The sequence below is a fragment of the Citrus clementina genome, unplaced genomic scaffold (genome assembly GCF_000493195.1).
Source record: "Citrus clementina cultivar Clemenules unplaced genomic scaffold, Citrus_clementina_v1.0 scaffold_8, whole genome shotgun sequence".
Lineage (NCBI taxonomy): Eukaryota > Viridiplantae > Streptophyta > Magnoliopsida > Sapindales > Rutaceae > Citrus > Citrus x clementina.
Genome location: NW_006262022.1, coordinates 7,507,726 through 7,516,311, shown reverse-complemented (window position 1 = coordinate 7,516,311; position 8,586 = coordinate 7,507,726). Strand labels below are relative to the sequence as shown.

The following is an 8,586-nucleotide window of genomic DNA, read 5'->3' as shown; positions in this document are numbered from 1 at the left end:
AAGTTGCGTAATGAGATTACTTCCTTCCATCAACTTGAAGATGAGAGTTTGTACGAGGCTTGGGAAAGATTCAAAGAATTGCTCAGAAGGTGTCCTCATCATGGTATTCCTTGTTGCATTCAATTGGAAACTTTTTACAATGGGTTGAATTCAAGTACAAGGTTAATGGTGGATGCTTCAGCAAATGGAGCTCTGTTATCCAAATCTTACACTGAAGCTTATGAAATTCTGGAAAGAATTGCCAATAATAATTACCAGTGGCCTTCAGCCAGGCAACCAGCATCAAGAGGATCAGCACGGGTACATAACATAGATACAATTACAGCCTTGTCAGCACAAGTAACCTCATTGACTAACATGGTAAAGGCATTGACATCTGCTCCAACAACAGTAAAGCAAGTTATTGAACTTTCTTGTGTATACTGTGGTGAAGAGCATGACTTTGATAATTGTCCTAGAAATCCAGCTTCAGTAAACTATGTGGGTAATTTCAATCGACAACCTCAGAACAACCCATATTCTAATACTTACAACCCTGGCTGGAAACAACATCCAAATTTCTCATTGAGCAGTCAGAATCGAAATGCTCCAGCAGTAAATGGGTAAAACAGAAACACACAACCACCTTATTTTCATCAGCAAAGTCAAGGGCAAAAGCATAACAGTCAGGATCCAATCACTTTACTGGACGCATTGATTAAGGAATACATTGCAAAGAATAAAGCAATCATGCAGAGTCAAGCTGTATCCTTGAGAAACCTGGAAACCAAATGGGACAACTAGCCATTATTTGGAAAGAAGTAGAGTATAGAAGCCATCACCTGGGTGGTGCAACACAGAAGAAAATATTTACAGGTGGAGAGTTAAATCTAATTTGTACTTCTTACTGCGGCTACTATTACCGTCATTATTTGGACGCTCCAACATAAAGGTCCAGGGGTTTGGCTCCGGTTTATAAGCTTGCAACAGATCAAGTAGCTCATCAGCAGTGTGAGCACAAATAAAAAACTTTTTCGCATTGGAAGGAACGAAATAGTTTTTTATTGCATGGTTAAGAAATGCGATAAAGCTATCATAAAAATTATTGACATTTAACAAACCGATGGGTTTCTGGTGAATGTGCAGATGGGCCCAAGATGCTAGTGTGATGAGTGCCTCTAGTGTTGCAAGATCTCCTGGGAGGAAAATAAAAGCATCAGCATGATTAAGGATTTCAGTTATTCTTTCTTGCATACCTGAGATGACTAACGCTTCTCCAGTCGATGAGTCAGAAAAACTGCCCAAAGGTTTTAGGGCTCTTGGGATGATGCCTAACACTTGGCTTCCTCTGACAAAAGCAGCTTCTGAGATCAATTTTGATAACCCTCGGTTACCTCCTCTATACACCAAGTGTAATTTTCTTTCTGTTATGCTTCGACCAAGATCTATGGCTGCCTTAATGAACTCTTTATGTTTGCCATAGTTAAATCTAGAAAGCACACAAATGTTCTTGAATTGTCTATTGGGAGTAGCTGCCATTGGGATATTTCTCAAAAATAATTTGTGAGTGCTTGATAAAAAGTCATATTTAAGAATCTTGGTGAAAGTGGGTTACAACTGTGTATGAGGTGGCATGTCAGTGTCAAATAACGCGTAGAGCACATGGATCGCGAGTAAAAAAGGAAACAGTAAAAAGAAAAAGAAACAATGATAAAATAAAATTATTAAAGACAATAATGGAAAAGATAAAATAACAGTGAAGTAAAAGGATATTTATAGGTAGTTGCGACTGCGGCTCACATCTTCCTCTGGTTGTACGTCCAGAAACAGCTTTAACACCCTCTATGGGTAGAGGATAGGCTTCCTATCTAGTTTTCTTATAAACTGGCAAACAGAGTCATTTATGGTCAGATTCCCGAGACTATATTGTACATGCTCTTTCTGGAATAATGGCCATAACTGGAGAATCGCTCCTTGCACATATCCACTGGGATGTGTTTCAAGAGACAAAAGGATATCATCCAATGACTCATTATTCAAGCCATCCTTAATGAATTGAATCTTATCTTCCATGTTATCAGACACCATTCTTAAAGAACATGGTTTTTTATCGCAACTCATTCTAGCACATTTATGACAAGCAATAAAAATTCTTCGAGCTCTTCGTTTTCTTGCATAATTTCCTTTACCACAACCAGGCATGTATGCAATAAATTTTGGAGGTAACTCACCTGCCAATCGTACTTTAGCCTCGATTAACCAACGGATTTCAGCAGGTATCTTATTCCTCATGAGTAATCGCATGCGTTCGGACTGAGCTTTATAGATTGTAAGGAGGGCATTCTGAGGAAGTGAAGGGAATCGCTTGTGAAGCTTTGTTAAAATCTCGTTTTTGTCCATACCTTCACCTCAGCATATCAGTTATTATGGGAAACTGAAGTAACCGACTTGATTGTCACGGAGTACCATTATCCGCCACTTCATCGGGGTAACAAACTAAAGCACACAAACAGAAAAAAAAATTAAAACACACAAAGAAAATTAAAATCGTCCTCTTATTGAATTTACCTCAAGCTCCAACTGGATGTTGTAGACACTTCTCTCAATGTCTCTGAGTTGGCTTTCTAAATCCTCAACATAGGATACTCACTCTGGTGGTTGCAGAGCCCAAATACGATGTGTTTACAAAATTGAATCTGCCTTTTGAGATGAGATTTTACACGTTAAAATAGTTTAAGAATGTTCAGGAGGAACTGTTTAGCTATGGTACTCATGATTAACAATGATAAGAGAAAACTTAATGGTTAAACAAACACACTTATGCAAAAAAAAAGTTTCAATTAGCAAAAGAATAATCAAATGAAAGAAAAAAAAATCAAATCAAATCACCGAAAAGAAAAAAAAAACTCAATTCAAATCTGGTGGGTCTTTCAAATTTATTTCGGTGTCCTCTCTATGTGGTTGGTACTCTAGATATGGCTTTAATCTTTGACCATTAACTTTAAATGTGACATCGTTCTTTGGGTCTTTAATTTGAATTTCCCCATGTGGAAAAACAATATGAAGAATAAGGGGGCCAGACCATCGAGAGCATAATTTACCTGGGAATAGGTGCAAGCGAGAATTGAATAAAAGTATTTTCTGACATGGAGTGAAAGATTTTCTCATAATTTGCTTGTCATGAAAGACTTTCATTCGCTGCTTATAAATTTTAGCATTTTCATATGCGTCATTACGAATTTCGTCAAGTTCTACCAGTTGTAATCTTCTTTCTGAACTAGTTTGCTACATGTCAAAGTTGAATTTCTTGATGGCCCAATATGCACGATGCTCGATTTCCACAAGTAGGTGGCAAGCTTTTCCATACACTAGCCTGTAGGGTACATCCCAATCGGGGTCTTGAAAGCCATTCTATATGCCCATAATGCATCATCAATTCTTAATGACCAATCTTTTCTGTCTGGCCTCACCGTCTTTTCTAATATGTGTTTTATTTCTCGATTGGAGATCTCAACTTGGCCACTGGTTTGCGGATGATATGGGGTCGCCACTTTGTGAGTGATTGAATACTTTGTCAAAAGAGCTTTGAATGTTTTGTTACAAAAGTGGGCACCACCATCACTGATTATCGCTCGAGGGAATCCAAAGCGTGAAACAATGTTGCTTTTCAAAAATGCTATCACCACCTTGTGATCATTGGCTCTACATGGAATTGCTTCTACCCATTTCGATACGTAGTCAACAGCAACCAATATGTATTGATGGCCAAAAAAAGGGGGAAAGGGTCCCATGAAGTCGATACCCCATGCGTCAAAAATCTCAACCGCTAAAATTGGATTTAGTGGCATCATGTTCCTTCGTGTAATGCTTCCCATTCGTTGACACCTACCACATGAAGAACAGAAAGTGTAAGCATCTCGAAATATAGTTGGCCAATAAAATCCACATTGTAAAACTTTAGTTGTTGTTTTCTTAGTACTGAAATGGCCTCCACAAGCTTGTTCATGGCAGAATGAAAGAATATTCTGAATTTCACTTTCTAGGACACATCGTCTAACAATTTGATCTGCATAATACTTGAACAAATACGGGTCATCCCAAAAGAAATTCTTTATTTCTGCAAAAAAATTGGTCTTGTCTTGCTTGGTCCAATTCTCTGGAAGTTGACCTATAACAAGATAATTCACGATGTCATCTGTTGTGAAAATTTTATTGAACTCGCAAGCGCATGAATCTATTGTAGAATAGACTAATGGTGACGAGTGTCGATCCCACAAGGAGGTGGATTTTAATTGTGTGTAGAATTAATTTTGTAAATGGGTGGTTGGATTTGTGGTGAAAATGATTTGGATTATCCTAAAATTGGAATTGAAATGGCGAGAATAAATTCTAAAATTGGAATTGAAATGGCGAGAATAAATTATAAAATTGGAATTGAAATGGCGAGAATAAATTGAAGAGAAATCTATTGAGATGACGTACTTGGGTATCTGGATCCGTATCAACATGCACCATGGGCTAAATATTCATTATTAATACCAATTCAATCATGAGGGGGGAATCCACACCTCATGAACCACACTCTAATCAATATGGTGCTTGAAATACTAACTAGGCAACCCAAGAGGGGGGGTGAATTGGGATTTTAAAAATTATCCTAGGCAAACCACACAACAATTTAATCTAATGCCTTAATAAATTAGAAAACAATAAATTCAATAAAAGTACAATAATAAATGAGTAAGGGAAGAGAAAGCAAACTCAAGGATTTTTACGTGGTTCGGCAATCCCCGCCTACGTCCACGCCTCCAAGCACACCGGGCTTGAGGATTTCACTAAGCTAGCCTCCCAAGGCTTCAGACGCTTACAATTGACTTCCAAGGTGTCAATGGACCTTTACAACAAGAGATTATCTCCAATCTCTTAACCCAAGTGTATCCCAACACTTACAATCTTTTAACTTGATTTTACAAAAAAGATTACAAATGAATCCCTCTCACACAATGTGTTTGATCTCAAGTGAAAGCTCAATGTGTGAATGAATGAGATGAAAACAAAGATTTAAAGCTCAATGAAAGTTGTATTCTCAATATTTTGCTCAATGATGATCGTTGGAATTCTTCTTGTTTGAATTGGATTGAGCTTATTTATAGTTGGAGCTGAAAAACTAGCCGTTATAGATTGTCTGAACGAAAACGGTTCGCCGTTAACCATTAACGGTTAACCGTTTAGGCTGGTCAAAGTTACCGTTGGGCCAATTTTCAAATAAACGGTTAGCCGTTTAAGCTTACTCTTTCGCCGTTAATTTCCAGAGACCTGCGAAACAAATTTGGTTTAACCGTTCTTACTAAACGGTTCAAGGTTAGCAATCTGGAAATAATCGGTTAACCGTTTTCAGTAAACGGTTCACCGTTAGTTTCCAGAATCATCATTTTAACAATACTTTGCAGAACATGCTTTCTGGAAATTATCGGTTAGCCATTTTTAAATAAACGGTTAGCCGTTTGCTATAGTGATTGCTACAGTAACCTGCACAGTGCACTATTTTCCAAAATTATAGTTTGACCCCAAAACTTTACAAAACTATACTATAGCCCAAAATGTTATGAAACTTTGCAAATAGGTCCAATTTCAGAATTTCTAAGTAATGCTTTGTTAATCCCAAAACTTTTTGAAATTATGTTATAGCCCAAAATGCTTTGACACTTTTCAAATAAGTCCTTCACCATAATTTCAAGCAATATTTGTTTGTTTCAAAGTTTTCAAAATGCTTTCAATTAAACCATAAACTTTGAAAAACAACCAATTTCATAAAATCATTTTTTCATTAAATATGAAACATTTATAATGTGAAAATAATGATTTATTATTTAAAAAGAATAAAAACAATCAATTTCATAAAATCATTTTTCCATTAAATACAAAACATTTATAATGTGAAAATAATGATTTATTTAAAAAGAATATTAAATAATTTGAGCTTAAAAGATTAATCATTCTTAAACTTATTTGTTATCATCAAAATCAATATTATGGAAACATATATGTTAACAGTGCTAAGGGCTTATCGTGCCAAATAATAATAATCTTGTACTAGAGAGCTGGTGAAACCAAGGCAGTATCTAGATAAGATTATTATTATTTATCGACGAGAAGTCAAAACATCCACAAAAATTAGAGGGGAAAAGAAAATAAATTTACCAAATAAAGGCCATGACACATGTTGAGACTTCACCTTCAACCCAAGCTTGAAAGAAAATTAGCTACTCATAATTGAACTAGGGGCAAAATGGAAATTTATTAAAATACGTAGAAAATACAAGATGGAGAGGGAATTACAAAAAATGGATCCCAAAAATGGATTCAGAGATATCAAATTAGAGGGAGAGGCCCCCTTTTTATAGATACATGGAGTAAATCATGGCCATCAGATTAAAAACAGTTTGGACGCTCAGGATTGCGCCACGTCATCAGTCAACAGTACGCGGTTTGACCACGCGGATGAACAGTAACACGGTTTGACCCGGGTTGAACAGTGATGCGATTTGATTGAAAATAATCTTGTGTGATGCATGTACCGTATGCTGCCACGTCACCATAAACAGTACATAAGAATTTTAGTCCAACAGGATCGTGACACCTCATCAGTCAATGCCACATCATCAATCAATGCCACATCATCGATCTGTCTATGTGAACAGTATCGTGAACAGTAACGTAGACAGTACCGTACATGTGAATAGTACCGTACATGTGAACAGTGCCATTTTTCCTTTTATGCTCCTCCTAAATTTTTCGACCGTCCTGAGTTCAAAAGTGATGTCCGTTTTGCCGTTTGATCTCTCGTTTATTGTGAAATGACCATGATGCCCCTAAAATACATAAAATACTTAATTAAAATAAAACACACTGAATTAAATCAAAAGAAGGTTAAATACATAAAAGTAAGAGTGTTAGTAAAACTTGAAGTGTAAAATGACGATTTTCTCCTTTATAAATATACATTTTCTAACACTCAACACACCCCCCAACCAGTTTGTTGCTAGTCCCTAGCAAATAAAGTGAAAATAAAATTCACATCCAAAATGATTTTTTTTTTTAAACACTCTTGTTTATTCAATCAGACTAATGATAACAATCAAATAAAAGTATAAGCATTATCTCAAGTCTAAAGAAACATCACACCCACATCAACCATCCACATGAATCAGCCTAGTAGACTTTGTCATAGCTACCTTCAAGAATGACATGTCAAACCCCAAAATCTCACTGGAAGTAGTGACACTCTCACAAAGAAATTAAACCCAATAAAAATAGTCACTCCAATGAATGGTAATTGAGAGAAAATAATAAAGAAGTGATATCACATGCTCTTACCAAGATGAAAGAAATATGCCCTCAGCTTAGAAATAATACGATCTCAAGTCAAATAAAAATTCTAGTCAACCCAATTTATTTATTATCATTACTTTTTTTATGCACCACTACATCTTTTTAGCCCATATAACTAGTTTCTACTTCAGACTATAGTTCTCTAAAATCAAGAAGGACTTTTATTAGGACGTAACGTAGGCTATGGACATGGTTAACAAAGAAGGGAAATAAGGAAAATAAAGTGTATGTTTGAGAAAAATGCAGAGGAATTTTTTTTTTTTGGAAGTTGCAAGGTGGATTTCACCTCTTATTGTTATTTTTTTTTTTTTGCATTTGCTTGGCACAACGTCACTGAACAAAATAATTATTTACATTTTTCTCAAACATAAATAGGTGATGGAACTTATAAGATATCGGGTAATACTCCAAATCGGAGTGAGTCAAGATGATAAGTTTAACAAATAAAATGCTTTTTTTTCGTTTTTTTGAAAAAGCTCAAAATGGTTAACTATGGATATTTCACAAAAGAGATGGCTAGAAAGGCTCAAACGGATAAAAAATGGCCTTTCCATCGTCTTTTAGGGCTCTAAATAACTTTCCATATCTACTAGTTAGATGGACCTCCAAATGTAGCAACACACATTTTTTTTCTTTTTTTTTTAATTTTACAATTTTTTTAAGGGTTAACTCAAAAGAAATCTAGAGATCGTGTCTACAATAATAAACTGCTAAGCTGTATAAAGAATGGGCAAAATGGTTACTCTCCAAGAAAAATGATAGGCTCAAAAACTCACTTGGCACTTATTTATGACATGTTCATTCCTTCAAGCAACTCATATTTGTCTCCGACATCAACATGTAAAGTAGCAAACATAGTGTAACATCACTTAAGACCAAAGATAATATAAATACTAAAATTTGAAATTAATCATGTCATCCAATGTTAAAACAAATCACAATTTTTTTTTAAACAACATTCTACCCCCCAACCTATTCTAAACATGAAAGGAAAATATGCATGCAGAAATGTGAAAATGATGCAGAAAAATTAATTAGAAAAGTTACACTTAAAATGATAGAAAAAGAATTTTTTTTTATTTTTAACTAAGAAGATGCGTTTCTAGAGGTACTACACTCCATATTCAGCCATCTTCGACTTAAATATTTGAAAATGTATATTTATAAAGGAGAAATTAAAAAGAAGAAGAAAAATGAACATAAAAAATTAATAAA

General features: G+C 35.2%; 1 non-coding gene across 1 annotated transcript; it reads right to left on the bottom strand.

The window, feature by feature from the left end:
• LOC112096639 lies at positions 1-107 on the bottom strand. The gene has a single exon (XR_002904536.1). It is a non-coding gene; the product is annotated as a small nucleolar RNA R71 (small nucleolar RNA).
• Positions 108-8,586: the final 8,479 nt, after the last annotated feature.